This window comes from Felis catus, chromosome B2 (genome assembly GCF_018350175.1).
Source record: "Felis catus isolate Fca126 chromosome B2, F.catus_Fca126_mat1.0, whole genome shotgun sequence".
NCBI classification, from domain to species: domain Eukaryota; kingdom Metazoa; phylum Chordata; class Mammalia; order Carnivora; family Felidae; genus Felis; species Felis catus.
In genome coordinates, this window is record NC_058372.1 from 89,471,819 (window position 1) to 89,488,375 (window position 16,557).

Sequence of the window (16,557 nt, forward strand, 5' to 3'; positions counted from 1 at the left end):
TCAGCACAGAGCCCGACATGGGGCTCGAACTCATGAACTGTGAGATCATGACCTGAGCTGAAGTTGGATGCTTAACCTACTGAGCCACCCAGGTGCCCCAATACATTTATTTTTTATATTACAATTTTTTAAAAAAAAAATTTTTTTTTTTCAACGTTTATTTATTTTTGGGACAGAGAGAGACAGAGCATGAACGGGGGAGGGGCAGAGAGAGAGGGAGACACAGAATCGGAAACAGCCTCCAGGCTCTGAGCCATCAGCCCAGAGCCTGACGTGGGGCTCGAACTCACGGACCGTGAGATCGTGACCTGGCTGAAGTCGGACGCTTAACCGACTGCGCCACCCAGGCGCCCCTATATTACAATTTTTTTTAATGTATTTTTGAGAGAGAGACAGAGCGTGAATGGGGGAGGGGCAGAGAAAGAGGGGGACACAGAATTTGAACTGTCAGCACAGAGCCTGATGCAGGGTCAGAACCCATAAACTGTGAGATCTTGACCTGAGCCAAAGTCAGACGCTCAACAGACTGAGCCACCAGGCACCCCTATTTTTTTTATTTTTAACTTAAAAAATTATTTATTTATTTATTTATTTATTTATTTATTTGTTTGTTTGTTTGTTTGTTTTTAGAGAGCGAGCAGGGGAGAGAGACAATGGGGGAGAGATATAGAATCTTTTAATGCAGATTTTAATGCAGAAGCAAGAATGTGACTATAGCAGTGAGTAAAGGTGGACAAACCGAAAATGGGATACTATTTACCTCTCTTGATAGACCGACCAGATCTTCCAAATGGAAGGTCACCCAGTTAGTAACAAAAAGCGATAAAACCAGGAAAATGTGCCTTAAAATTCAGATGTCACAGGGTTTTATTGTAGTCCATCCAGCCCAGGGATCTTCCTTGGTAAGAACATGTTCTTTTTGACAAGTTAGTTATGTAATCTGAGTGACCATTTTTTCCGATACTAGCCTCTTATTATTTATGAATTTTTCTGAATTGGTTACATTTCAGTCTGTTTAATTTCTTAATGTGCTGGACTGAACTCATATCTTCAATGATCAGGGCCGGCATGCTTGACTGGCTCAGTCGGTGGAGCATGAAACTCTTGATCTCAGGGTTGTGAGTTCAAACCCCATGCTGGGTGTGGAGCCTACTTAAAAGTAATTAATTAATTAATTAATTAATTAATTAAAAAAAGAGTCAGGGCCATTGTCCTCTGTCCCTCTTCCTTGCTCCCTTCAGAATCTCATTGCCCATACGGGGCCTTCAGAACCTCTTTGGCCTTACCCTGATTTACCACAACTTCACTGTTTGTTACTCATGCCCAGCCGCTTCTCCAGGTGAGCGTATTGTCCATGGATGTGCCCCTGCCTTACTATCTTTGCCTTTCCTAAGCAAGGCATATTGGTCTGATTGGTTCATGACACATTTATCAAGAGCTTACCCTTTGTCCAGCGTTGTGTTAGGAACTGAGGACATTAGAAGAATAAGACATTGTGTCCCTGCACTTTCAGAGTTAATAATCTAGGGGACTACAGGCAAATAAATGGATCATTTCAATGTAATGTGGTATGTGATGATAAAGGTAGCACAGTGTTCTATGAGAGGTATAAGTAGGGTTGCCATATCCAGCATAGGGCAGTCAAGGAAGGCTTCCTGGAGGAAGTGACTTGTGACTTGAAGGACAAGAGTAAAGTAACAAATGAAGAGGGGCATGGTATTAAGGGTAGGTTTCCTAGGCAGAGGAAAGATTATGGATGAAGGCATGGAGGTATGAATTACAAGGACTTTGGTATTGCCAAATGTGAACTTTGAGGCCAAAAAAGGTCAGAGATGCATCTCTGTATTCAGTCTATATATTCACACATAGACTCAACTCAGGCTGGATAACTTCCTAAAGGATGGCAAGAACAATTTATCTTTGTGAAGACCCAAAGGAAGCAAGGAGGAAAACATTTAAAAAGATCATAATACAGAAGGCTGAAGTGGCATGGGTGAGATTCTTTATTGTCTTGGGATTTTCCTGGTTTTAATTGCTCTCTCTCTCTCTCTCTCTCTCTCTCTCTCTCTCTCTGTGTGTGTGTGTGTGTGTGTGTGCGTGTGTGTGCATCTGTCTCTGTCTCTGTCTCTCTCTATATATAGTTGAAGAAGGTATAGTTTTTGGTGATGATTTGTTCTACTAGATTCTAAGCTAAGCAACACTGAGAATGATTGCCTTATATCCAAATGCTGGACACAGGTGTCCTGATAATAAGCAATGAGGATTGAGGTTAATATGTCACTTAGAGAGTGTAACTATTTATTCAGCAAATATCCTTTTTCATGGGCAGGCATCATCTTTGGGGCTGGGCATGTGTTGATAAGCAAAACAAGAGGTGATTCTTGTCCCCTTCCTCAGAGTTTCTTATCCAGTTAGGAAGAAAAGAAATTGAAAAAGTAATGATAATTGTGTTATACACAATGGGGTTTTCTAACTAGTATATGAGTAAGAGTACGCTTAGCAATCTTATTTCCAAGTATAAGTGGGGTCTGAGCACTCATACACACAGAAGATGTCTGCAAGGAGTGTTATCCTTATCACTGGAGTAAAAGCTAATAACTCCGTGGTCATGCTCATTAGTTTTGGGATTTCCTAGTAAAATTTGGCATTAAAAGACTATCGCTGAGCAAAATCAATCTTAGAAATGATCATGTTATGGGTTAAAGCAAATTGCTAATGTGAAAACCAAGCATAACTCTTTTTACCAAAAGCCCAGGAATATTTTAACCAAGGGCTCCATCTGCCAGTAGGGGAACTGTGGTGTGGTGTGTAGGTGGTTAGGTAATGTCGCCAGAAGCTCACTGACTGCAGGTTGTGACAAATGGCTGACCCCTAGGGCCACCAACCCTGGCTGCCTGGTGCTCTGCTTGGCCCCTGCCGAGTGGCTCCTATTCTCTCACTTCTGACCAGACCACTCCTCTAGCCCGAGGCAGGTATTTTCATTATGATCCATAATAACATCGAATGGACTTTGTAATTGAATGAGCATCATACACTGGAGACTTTTGATGGGCTCAGCTCATCAGGATTTGAAGAGGGCTGTGTTGAGGGAGAGTGGGTGGTGGGGGGCTGGGTCTGAAATGGCAGCCAAGGGACACTTGCTGGCTTGTGCACTCTGCTTCTGCAGCCATTTGCTAAAGCAAATCAGAAACAAAGGGTCTTATCAGTTTACGATGGCATAATTATAAATAAGAATTTGTGTTTGTAGTAGTAATGATGAGTGAAAACAGGAAAAAATATCCTAGTTGGAAATATCAGCTTTCTGTGTACACAATTTATAACAATAAACTGTCTTTGAATCTCAGGATTCTTCCTCATGATATGTCATGGACACCAAGATTTATCAGGAATGTACTCAGTCTCTGCCTGGGCAGGGAGTACATGGTGTGAAGAGGAAAGAGTGAACCTACACGTCCTTAGCCTCTTCCCCTAAGTTAATTATTGCTCACATTTTCTGCTGGTCAAATACTTACCTTATTCACCGATGGCTGATGAGACAATTTCTAGTGAGGTGGTTACAGGTAATATTGTGAACAATGAATATGGTTTAATGAGTTGTATAGTTGAGGGAGAGGGGAGAGAGAGAGAGAGAGAGTGGTTGAGTGTATGTGTACATATTGGGTGAGGTGAAGGAATTAGTCATTGTTTGGATAAATGTAGTTATATTCTCCAATGGACAGAGGGCTATGGCATGAATCATCCCAAATGGAGGAAGAAACTTTATTGAAAAAATTTTTTTTGTAGTTCCATCAATACGTAATGTCAGGACAAATAGCCTTATATTCAGTATAGTAGGACACTGTGTATTTGACAACACAAGACATATATATAGTGGTCTAAGTCATTAAAAAAATACAAGGTAACTGTTTAGTGTTACCTGTTCAAGAAGAGGAGGAAGAAACTTTAAAAATCATATCTGGGGGCGCCTGGGTGGCGCAGTCGGTTAAGCGTCCAACTTCAGCCAGGTCACGATCTCGCGGTCCGTGAGTTCGAGCCCCGCGTCGGGCTCTGGGCTGATGGCTCAGAGCCTGGAGCCTGTTTCCGATTCTGTGTCTCCCTCTCTCTCTGCCCCTCCCCTGTTCGTGCTCTGTCTCTCTCTGTCTCAAAAATAAATAAAAAACGTTAAAAATCATATCTGACATGTGGGTTGTAACGTGCATTTCAAATGTGCATATCTGGATTACCAGGAATTAACAACATTGTACTTGATTCATTCAGTGCTCTCTATACACATTTGTTAAATTACTTGAGTGCCAGCAGCAAATTCATTTTCTGCCTACAGTCTAGCATAGGGACCAAAATGCGTGTGCAACAATGAGGAAACAATTACATGGGAGATGGTATGAGTCAGGGTACGGAGATAGTTGGAGCAGGGATGAGGAACTTCCATGAAGAAGTGGAGGGTTGCTGGGGGAGTAATGCTTGCAGGAAATACCAGGTGTGGACTTGAGAATGATTGGCGGAAGGCTTTGAAGTTAGAAAGATCTTCAGGAAATAAGGCTCTTGGTTAATATAGAGTTTGAGGCACGGAGGAGCTGAACTCCATCAACAAGATGGGGACCAAGTTGGGCAGGTAGTAGCTTGTCCTTTCAACACTGATCCAGAGCTGCGATGGTGTGATCTGAACTGAAGTATGACTACAAAGTGAGACATCTTTCAGATGAAGGATTGGACAAACATGACGAAGAAGTTGTGAGGAGGATGGGAAAAATGTGAGTCAAAACCAACCCCCAGTTATAAATCAAGGGATCACAATTAGAATGGTTTAAAGACGTCCACAGAATAATAAAGCCCTGCATTTATGACTTGTGTTAGAAATTGCTAAGGGGGTTTCTCTGCAATTAATGAGAGGTTCAGATTATCATAAGAGAATGGAAGAAGCATGACTTGTGACATATGTTTTTAAGCCTGATTCTCTTTTCTCCTTTGGATCTGTAATGGATGCCAGAAGAACTCTCCTTTTACTTCAAGGATTACTGCTTATACTGGTACTTTTTTTTTTTTTTTAATCACTGAAAATTTTTTTCTCAAGAGACACTGAATTGTAGAAACAAACTTCTGAGATTTCTCAGAGTGGTGTTCGGAAATGACAAGTGAACAATATTCAATATTTAACCAAATGGTATGTATTTAGTATTCATATGGGTGGTTGTCCTTTGGGAGTCCCTGGTTGTGCTTTCCAGCCTGTGGAACTACTGAGATTTATGCTAGCTACTCAAAAACAAACTGTGCAAAGGATCTACAAGAACCTGTTTAGGATCAATCCTTAAGGTATGGGTCAGTCTTGGTCTCCAGCTTGTATCACAAGAGATTTGAGCTTTCTCTTCTGGTTTATATGATTGTCATATTATTAATTTATTGTTGAGTATCTGGGAATTAATTCCATCATGCATGAATTCCATTAATTTTGTAACACTCTATAAAACACATCATGCTTTCATTGTCATTCGTCTGGGGTTGCAGACAGAATGCACGGCATGGCCATACAAATGGTTACAACACTCACTGCGTGCATTTCAGTCTGGGTATTCCAGAACAGACAGAGAGCAGGTGGTGATTTTCTTATACAAAATTTAATAGTCAACTTTTGTAGCTATTCTTACTGAAATGTCCACAATCATGGAACCCTTCTGATTCTCATTGCAATGTAAATTCATATATTGTAATATTTGTTTTCAAAATTTTATATGCTGGCTCACCATATGAACATGTTCTCATTGCCTCCTCAGGCCTTTGAGCAATTTGCAGTCTTTTGTTAGCAAATAAAGGCCCTCCGAGCCTCCTATTTTGAGCCCCAAGTTTACCAGCTGCTATCCACTACTGGGCCTCATTAGAGGCCTGCCGTTCTGCTGAGAACCACACCACATGCTCTACCCTCTCTTGTCTACATATTAGCCTGTTGCTGCTCCTTAAATTACCTGGTACAAAAGCTTGCTCTGTTTCTCTGCAGAGAGCTACCACTCCTATCCAGTTTGAAGAGGGTCTATGTCATGATCTCTCAAACTAATTAAGGTTTGTGAGCAGGCCACAGGTTGCTATAGAGGAACTTTCCTGAAGGCTGATATCTATGAGGATTTTTGAGGTGGGGGGGGGGGTTGGGCAAAAGATTACTGCAGCTGTAGCTTATACTCAGAAGCCTGTTTTAAAAAAACAAAAATGATTCTTGTTTTAATCTAGGTGACATAATTCATTTTATATTTCAAAAGTTATTTCCTAAGGGAGCTAGAACATAATATTAATTAAAAACACTTGAAATGAGAGATTTAAATTATTTTCAGGGGATGGGGCTAGTAAATACACTGGAAAAGTATTTCCACGAAGATTTTTTGGAAATCATAGGTTGTCTCCAGTATTTATGTTAATTGGACAGTATTTATATTTAAACTTTTTTTTCTAATGTTTATTTTTGAGAGAGAGGTGGGAGGGCTGGGAGAGAGGGAGACACAGAAACTGAAGCAGGCTCCAGGCTGTGAACAGTCAGCAAAGAGCCCGACTTGGGGCTCAAACTCACGAGCCATGAGATCACGACCTGAGCCGAAGTCAGATGCTTAATCAACTGATCCACCCAGATGCCCCAATAGTATTTATATTTTTAAATGAAAATGTTACATCTTTCTAACTTTTAAGAGGATTTGTTTGCAATTTAGTGGTTTTAGAAATGGATTAGAGAGTGTCAGTTTCCTTATGCTAAACAACCAGAGTAAGATTTCAAGAAATTTTAGGATTTCTGGGAAAATAATTTTGAAATTTTGGCTCCAAATTCAGAAAGAATAGTAAAATTACAAGTGTCCCACATTTCCAACACAATGAATTGACGAGCTCTTTGGTCTCCAATGCAGAAAACAAGATGACGAAGGGGTTGTCATTTGGAAAGTGTTGCAGTAAGATGCACACGTTGTGCTGCCACTGTGGCCCTAAGGCCTGCTACCTTCAGGAGTCGACCTGTGGTAAATGTGGTGATCCTGCCAAATGAAAGAAAAAGTATAGCTGAAGTGCCGAGGCTAAATAATGAAATACCCCTGGGACCGGTCCAACGAGGCACCCAAGAATTTTGTACCTCAAATTCAGGCAAGGATTCTGTGAAGGAACAACACCTAAACCCAAGAGGGCAGTGGTTGCACCATCTAGTTCATCTTAAGGATTTCGATGATTAGTCACACAATACATGTTCTGGTTTAAAAAAAAAAAAAAAAAGAATTGATGAAAATCCGTGTCAGTGCAAAAGATAAATTACTGAGTGATTTCTTCATTTAAAAAAAAGTACATTTTACCAAAAGGACGACTTTAAGTGGTAACCCCCTCTCATACATTCAAAAATAATTCAATTAAATAGAAATTCTGCTTGCACATTGATTGTTTTCAGTGGGAAGGTCTGAATTAGGTAAGGAGACGTGGCTTACCAACCTCCTATACCTGTTGATGTGTCTTTCACAGAATGTCTTTTTTTTAAATTTATTTTTTAATGTTCATTTATTTATTTTGAGAGAGAGAGAACTCAAACAGAGGAGAGACAAAGAGAGAGGGGGAGAGAGACAGAATCCCAAGCAGGCTCTGTGCTGCCAGTGCAGAGCCCAATGTGGGGCTTCAACTCTCAAACTGTGAAATCATGACCTGAGCCGAGATCAAGTGTTGGACATCTAACTGACCGAATCACCCAGGCTCCCCTCACAGAATTTCCTATCACTGCTTCTTCATTCTTTACTTCCTTCTCTTGTTTCTTCCCTTTGTCCTTTGTCTCTCCATATTTCTTGAGAGTCATATTTACTTGCTATAAATACCTCATATTTCCTCACCTGCTAATTTTTTAGGGTAATTTTATTCTTGACCTTTTTCATCAACCTCTTCTCTCAGACTTCACCTCAGGCCACCATTTCTTCTCTGGTAACACCTTCCTGGTCAACCAGACAAATCTTTCTGGCCACTCTCTTAGCCACTATACTGGAATGAGAATACCCCGGCTACCCTGCTGAGAGCATTGCAGGGAATCGTTTGAATGAAATATGTGTACTTAAGTTGTGGGTATATATAGGAAGTAAATTTGTCTATGAAAACTTAATGAGGACACTAGCATTGAGCATTATGTCATGACATGGGGGAGATTTCTGGTTACTGAATCTATAGCTGACTTATGAAGAGTTCCTGAATCTAGTTAATTTGCATGAGTAAATGAGCAGGAGATTTTATCTGCCTACTGTTTTTAAGGCCTCAGAGAGATAATAAATGCTTTCGAATGACAAGGAAAGTAAAACATATTTAGGTTAATCAAATCATGGACGCATTTTTTATGGAAGCAAACACTTTTTAACAGTAACTGTTGGACAGGCTCAGGGATCATGGCAGCTTCAACAGTGACACCACTGTACACAGTATTTTAACAAGTGTTTGTGGATCGGAAATGAACTCAAAGGGGCATGTTTACAAGGTCTGTTGTGTCTTATGGCATGGATGAGAAGAGAGGGCCAGCCTCTCCCTGGAAGCTGGCCATAATTACTAACTAAACAAATGTTTATTAAGTACTTAGCATGTGCCAGGCATTGTATCAGGTGCTGGAAGGACAAGAGCAAAAAGACAGACATGGTCCCTGTCCTCATGAAGCTCGTGGCCTGGTGGGGGATAGAGACAAATAAACAGAAAACCGCTCAGTGTGTTAATTGGAGCTATGATGGCAGAGAGCAGAGTGTGCTGAGAGGGCAGATTGGTCCTGCAGGTAGTAGAAATCAGCCATGCGTGGGCTAGACTAGAGAAACAAGCCTGCGGTTTCTGGCCTTCACTCTCCTCCTGGGGATTTTGGGCCTGGAAACATCAACCTTCATCTGCAATTCTCCTAGAAACAACCATTGTGGTAGTATCTCAGGGGGCCACTGAGGGACTTTTGCTTTTTACCAAGCCCTAGGGTGATTTGATCTGTTCAGGGGGTGTGTGTGTGTGTGTGTGTGTGTGTGTGTGTGTGTGTGTGCGTACACAACATGGATTTTGCTATACCATTTGAAAGTAAGTTGTAGATACTATTAGACTTTAGTATGTATCTCCTAAGAATAAGGTTTATTTTCTACATAAATCATAATCACATTATCTCTAAAAAATATTAACAGTAACTTAATAAAATTACACAGTATATAGTTCATATTAAAATTACCCAGTTATGCCAAGAATGACTTTTTTGGGGGGCTATTTTTCGCTCCTGAACAAGGATCCAAATAAAGTTTATGCATTACAATTAATTGCTATATCTTTCCAGTCTCTTTCTATCCCAGATGTAACCATTATCTTATTTTTTTAACCCATCAACTCTATATTTTTATACTTCTGCTATATATGTTATATATTTAAAGTAAAATATATTACTTTGTGTTTCAAATTTTACTTAAGAGGGGGGCGCCTGAGTGGCTCATTTGGCTGAGTGTCTGGCTCTTGATTTCAGCTCAGGTCATGATCCCAGGGTTCTGGGATTTAGCCCCACATCAGGCTCCGTGCTAAGCATGGAGATTCTCTCCCCCCCCCTCTCTCTCCCCCCCCTCTCTCCCCCCCCTCTCTCTCTGTCTCTGTCTCTCCGTCTCCCTTACCTCTCTCTCTTCCTCTGCCCTTCTCCCCTGCTCATGTGTTCCCTCTCCCTAAAATTAATTTTTTTTACCTAAGAGGTATTGTACTGTATGTATTATTCAACAATTTTCTTTTAATTCGGCATGTACCATGTTAATACATGCAGATCTAATTCATTTATTTTTAACTGCTCTAAAGCACTGCAATTTATCCATTTTTCAAAATTGAAAAACATTTAGGTAGTTTCCATTTTTTTCATTAGCTATATTATCTTGCCTTTTATTTTAGCATTAAGTAGAGTGTTAATAAATTAGAAAGATGTTTTTGCAGATCGTTAACTTGTAAGTAAATCTTTCCTTTTGTTCAAGTCCTTCTGAGACTTCTGCTGTGAACTTGGTTCCAGTTTTAGAACCCATTTTATGGGCAGCCCCAGTGTCAGATAGCAGCACACTTTCCTTTGCCTCCTAGGAACCACCATGATCACCTTGCTGCTGATATTGTAGACCAGGAGTTCTCAAATCTGCCAGCATATTAGAATTATCTCAGGAGATTAAAAATAGACTGATGCCTAGGTCTCACCCCCAGAGATTCTGATTTATTTGATCTGGGGTGTGGCCTGTGCAGCCATAGTTCAGAACTGTGGTTGATTTATTGTGAGAATCACACAGGGTCCTTTTTTTAAAAAAAAATTTTAATGCTTTATTTATTTTTGTGAGAAAGAGAGACAGCATGAGCAGGGGAGGGGCAGAGAGAGAGGGAGACACAGAATCCAAAGACAGGCTCCAGACTCTGAGCTGGCAGCACCAAGCCCAATGCGGGGCTCAAACTCACGAACTGAGAGATCATGACCTGAGCCAAAGTCGGATGTGTAACCGACTGAGCCACCCAGGCGCCCCTCACACGGGTGTTACTGCAAAAAATTGGACAGCTGGCTGTTATTTTGAGGTCCTTTGCATTATATATTTATCCTGATGGTGTTGACACTTAGAACCGAATGAAAGTTGCAAAAGATAAATGGCTGTATTTCCCCCAACCATTTCTAGTGATGAGAATTGTTAAGATCTACTCTCTTAGAAACTTTCAAAATACACATTACTTTGATACTAAGGAAAAGTTTGTCTTTCTGAGATGTTGATATCTCCTGTGATTGGAGAATGAAAGCGATGTCATGGCTGTGATTCCCTTTTTGTGATTCCCTTGGCTCTCAGGAATTTTTCTGGAAGGGAAAACATTCGTCTAGCCATATAACAGGAGAGACACTTTACCTACAGTATGTTATTTAATCATCTAAATAACTTTTGGATAGCATTTCCCCACTTTACATATAAGAGTATTGAGGTTCAGGGAAGTTAAGTAATTTGCTCAAATCTAGAAAGAGAGCATGTAGAAGAGTCTGGATTGGAAACCAAGCTTGCTTGACTAGTAAATGTGTAGCCTCTTTCTATGCTCCTGCTGACCCAGGAGGAAAGTTTGTAACAGTTTCTCACAGTGTCGTTTTCTCAAGCTGACAGGTGCCCCACTCAGATCCCAGATTCCTGATTTCCAAGACTCTGGGCTCACAATCTGGACAGCACAAGGAGAAAAGCTGGGGAAGCTGGGGACAAGGACACCTGCTGCCACACTTCTGTTGGGGGTCCTCAGGCTCATCACCCCTAGAGATGCTGCAGAACCATTTTTCTGCCTCCTCCACCCATGCCACTGGGCTATGGCTCCCTCCAGTACTGCAGTCTTCAGGTCTTTTCCCTTCTGCCATGGCTCTATCCTTCTTCCAGTGCATATTGCATATTTCCATCCACATATAGGTTTTTCCAAGATATTACCTGGTGGGATTGTTTTGGACTAGGAGTTTGGGAGGACTTGGTGAATACAGAGTGATTAGGGGTTGTTGGCTGAAGGAATGCCAGTGGTCTTATGAAAGGGGAATATGTAACTTATGTAATTTATTATGTAGTCCGATGAATTACAGACCAAGGACCCTTTTGTGTCAGTAAGTGATAATAGAGAGAAATCTAGAGATTAGTATATCTGAAAGGAGGGTGGTATAAGCTCTCACAAGTCTTGACATAAATGTATAAACTTGTGCAGAGCTGTTTTGGAAAAAAAAATCTTTCTATATTTTAGCTGATGTGAGAAGGTAAAGCACAATGCAGGTGGGCCTGACAGACTTTGGTGGTTCGTTTAGAGCTGATGATGATGCCAGCTTAGCCAATATATTTGATTAGGTAAGACTTCGGAGGAAAGTAAGCTCTCATAAAGAACAAGGAAGGTGGGAGGCATGGAGTGTGTATGTCCCTGGAAATGTAACCTCATTTAAGGTGGCAAAACAATGCCCAATTAAGCCACCACAATTTTGTATCTCTTTGGCAAACTGATGGGGGAGGGAAAGAGAGGAAAGAGTGCTGTGATTTGTTCAGGTGCCTAGAATATTTGGAACAGGACAAACCAAACCACCTGTGAACAGAATGCCCTGCTTGTTCTGGCCAAACCCTTGAAAAAGATGTTGGCAGGGAATCCAGGTAGAGAGAACATGTGTGGGGGCCATTTGGGGGATTGTGGGGTGCCGGAGGGTAAGCTCTGTTGTTGTTCATGGCTGGAAGTTTCCTGTGTTTCTCCCTGTTAATGCAGATGGTACACAGAGGGGTTCGTGTTGTCTATTTGCAGCCTTGTATGCAGGCAAAGACATGTTTTCTCTGCACACATCCCTTCTCTGCATGGGATAAGGTGCCTCAAGCAAAGTCAGAAAGACATTGGTTATCCAAGCTTTGACAGGTTCATTGGGTTTGGCCAGGAAACTGTATACCCTAATTTGTGAGACTTTTCTTTGTAATCTTTCTCCATAGAAAAATCCTTATTTTCGGGGCACTTGGGTGGTTCAGTTGGTTAAGTGTTTGACTTCGGCTCAGGTCATGATCTTATGGTTTGTGAGTTTGAACCCCATATTGCGTTCTGTGCTGACAGTGCAGATCCTGCCTGGGATTCTCTCTCTCTCTCCCTCTCTCTCTGACTTTCCCCCGGTTGCATGCATACTCTCTCAAAATAAATAAACTTAAAAAAAAAAAAAAAAGAAAATCTTTATTTTCTTCTAAGAAGAATATCTTTTAGGCTTGGTTTGACTTCTTGGAGGGCTAGAACCTGTTAGGAGCCAATTGAAGTGAGGCATCCCACTAACCTTGACCTAATTCCTGGCTTTTCTTCAGGTCTAAGGAGGAAGCTTGACTTGTCAGACATATTCCCAGAATGTTAGCTCATCATATAGGATTGCTAAGTATAGCAGCTCTTATGAGCTGAATTGTGTCCCCTTCAAATTCATATGTGGAAGTTTTAACTCCTAGTATTTCAGAAGGTGACAGTATTTGGAGATAAGGCCTTCAAAGAGGTGATTAAGTTAAAATTAGGGCATTAGGGCGAGCCGTAATCCAATCTGGCTGGTGTCCTTATAAGAAGAGGAAATTTGGATACACAGACACCAGGGATATACCATACGCAGAGGTAAGACCATGTGAAGACACAGCAAGAAGTCAGCCATCTGCAAACCAGGGAGAGAGGCCTAAGGGAGACCAAACTGGCAAACCCCTTGATCTTGATCATGCCTCTAGAATTTTAATGAAAGAAATTTCTCTTGTTTAAGCCATCCAGTCTATGGTACTTTGTTATGGCAGCCCTAACAAATGAATACAATAGCTTATGTTGATTTTTACCCACCTTTGAAAACGAGTCATGTCCTTATAGGCTGCTGGCCAAATTCCATTTAGTACCTTGTCTTACCCAGTCTTGTCTTGCTACTATTACCTTAGTGAACTAGAGCAGCTAAATTGTTTAGTTTACTAATATATTGAATTAGGAAAGAATTTAAAAAATGTTTCATTGTAGAAAATGAATATTTTAAAAAATTAAAAAAAATTTAAAATGAATATTAAAAAAAATGGAATATTTGTATTAAAATGTTTTTAGTGTTTATTTATGTTTGAGAGAGAGAGAGAGAGAGAGAGAGACAGAGAGAGACAGAGAGATGAGGGGAGAGAGAGACACACACAGAATCCAAAACAGGCTCCAGGCTCTGAACTGTCAGCACAAAGCTCCACGCAGGGCTTGAACTCATGAACTGGAAGATCATGACCTGAGCTGAAGTCAGATGCTTAACTGACTAAGCCATCCAGGCACCCAGGTAGATGGAATATTGTAATTAATTCCCATATACTTACTGCCCAGACCCAATAACTTGCAAATCACAGCTAATTTGCTTTATCCACCCCAACATTCTTTCTTCTCAAATCTACCCTAAAGCAAATCCCAAACATGGTACCTCTTCTGGAGATATCTCAGTATGTATCTGCAGAAGACAAGCACTTCAAACAAACAAACAAACAAACAAACAAACAAACAAACAAACCCAGATACCATTATCAACACCTAAACTTTTTTTAATGTTTATTCATTTTTGAGAAGAAGAGAGAGAGAGGGGGTTGCGGAGAGAGAGGGAAGGGGAGACAGAGATGGAGACACAGAGCTTGGAGCAGGCTCCATGCTGTCAGCACTCAGCACAGAGCTCGACATGGGGATCCTACTCTTGAACTGTGAGATTATGACTGAGCTGAAGTTGGATGCTTAACTGACTGAGCCACCCAGGTGCCCCAACATCTAACATTTTAAAACAACAATTCCTTAATATTACAAACATCTCATTAGTATTGAAAATGCATTTCAAATGTCTTATAAATGTAACAATTTTTTTAAAAAAGTTTGTTTCTTTGAATCATGATATAAATAAGACCCATGCATTGCAATTAGTGGATATGTCTCAAGTCATTTTTAATCTACATGTTTCCTTCCTGTAACGTATTGGGTAAAGTATCTGAGATGTTTGTCCTGCACAGTTTTCCATGGTCTATATTTTGCTGATTCTGTCTCTAAGGTGTAATAGGATGTACTTTTCCTTCTGTATTTCTTGTAAATTTTGTAGTTAGACCTAGTGCCCTGATTGGATTCCATTTCAATTTTTTTTCCCCTTTGACAACTTCATAGAGGTGGGCTTCTATTAGGGTGCACACAATGTTTGGTTATCTTTCTTTTTATAATGTTAATAACTGTGGATGATCATTAATCCATTATGGAGTGCAAAGTGGTGACACTTGTGAATTATGAATTAATTCTGGAATGTTTTTTTGAAACTTTTGTGAATTAACTGGAATGTTTATAAAAAGAAGAACTTCCCTTTGTCTACTGTTTGGTACTCGGTGGTAAGGGAGTCAGTATAAGAGAGGCAGGATAAATGTTTGATTCTTTTCCAATCAGTTTTCACAATAATAAAGTGATATCCCAGTGTCCTCTACAGGTGACGGACTGAAAGTATCATTAGGGATTTGTGATTCTAAACACATTCGATACATTTTAATCCATTACAATTATTATTCTTATTGATGTTCAGATTGTCCCATCTTTAGCCTGTGAATCATTTTAGGTTGGGTCCTGAGTTCTCTTGACATGACCCTATTAGTCGTTAATAGTTTTTGTTCTATCTGGTAGGACAAGAGATTCCAGGCTTGTCTTATTTCCTGCCCTGGACCTGGAAGGAGTCCTGGATTCTTTGGGCTACTGTGTTGGTCATCACTTTTAGCACTCTAAGAGTATTCAATATTTCATCTCCAAGACATCAGGAACAGTAGCTTGTATTTGAACCCAGACATTATGAGGGTCATGCAGTCCACATTCTGAAGTTCTAAAAGCCCTGCTCCTGTGGTAGCGCATGGTGATGGATGCTCTCTCTCTTTTGTCTGTTGTTCCAGACAAAATCCCATTGAAAGAGTGACTCTAGTTACCTGGGTGGTCATCAACACAATCAATTTGTACTTATGTTTAGTTTTTTTCATTTATTTTAGATAATTATTTGGTGATTTTGTATGCTGCCTAGTCTAGTACAATATATATGTGACCATGTGGGAATAACTTCATCATCACATTTTACTTGTTTAATAGAGAAAGAGAGAGTGAGTGGGGGAGAGGGGCAAAGGGAGAGAGAGACTATTAAGCAGGCTGCATGCTCATGACCTTGGGATCATGACATGAGCCGAAATCAAAAGTTGGACACTCACCCGATGGAACCACCCAGATGCCCCTTATCATCACAGTTTAAATAGTTGGGTCTAATTATTTTTCAACCATGCTTCCACAGACATTTGCGATATGGTTGTTAAGATAAATGTTTCCAATTCCAGAAGTTTACTCTGTAATGGGGAAACAGATATTGATGACAATCGCAATGCAAACTGGACACTTTCTTGTATAAAGGTACATAAAACTGTCAGATCACTAAGAAATGAACATCCAACACTGCCTAGGTCTGGGTCAAGGGAGGTTTGCTAAGGGAGTAACAGATGTGCTGTGTCTTAAGGGATGATTAAGAGCTTTCCAGAAGGAAAATCAGGGAAAGGACATTACCAGCATGTGTGATAGATGCTTTTGTTGCCTGCTCAATAACCATTCCCCTTCCTCTGTTCCCCCATGAAAAAGGCTGGGAACATCAGGTAAGTACCTTCCCATATTTCCTTGCAGCTAAGAGTGACCACATGATCCAGTTCTGCCTGACGAGATGTAAGATCAAGTCTGCTGAGTTAGGGTGGGTGGTGCTTCTGGAAAAGATAGATGGAGAAATGCCCAAGGTGGGGGTTCTTTCCTTTCCCTTATGCTTTGGAATATGCTATGTGAGTTCACAATCTGGACCTGAGGCAGCCATTCTGTGGCCATGAGGCTACAAGCCTGAGGACTGAAATACCTGCTGAGGATGTGGCACTGAGGAAGGAGTAAGCCACTTACTTACAGCTTTTTTGTGTGTGTGTGAAAAGTGAAATGAGTTTCTTGTTAATCCACTGTTGGTCAGGGATTCAGTTACTAACACACAGAAGCAGCTTAAGTGATTCAGTGAGGAAACTATATTGTTGGTCACTGGATTTGTCAAATAAGTTGTATAATTTGAGGCATAAA

General features: G+C 40.6%; 1 pseudogene; it reads left to right on the forward strand.

Moving 5' to 3' along the window:
- Positions 1-6,573: 6,573 nt before the first annotated feature.
- Positions 6,574-7,506, forward strand: LOC123385485 (annotated as a pseudogene).
- The last annotated feature ends 9,051 nt before the right edge of the window (positions 7,507-16,557 follow it).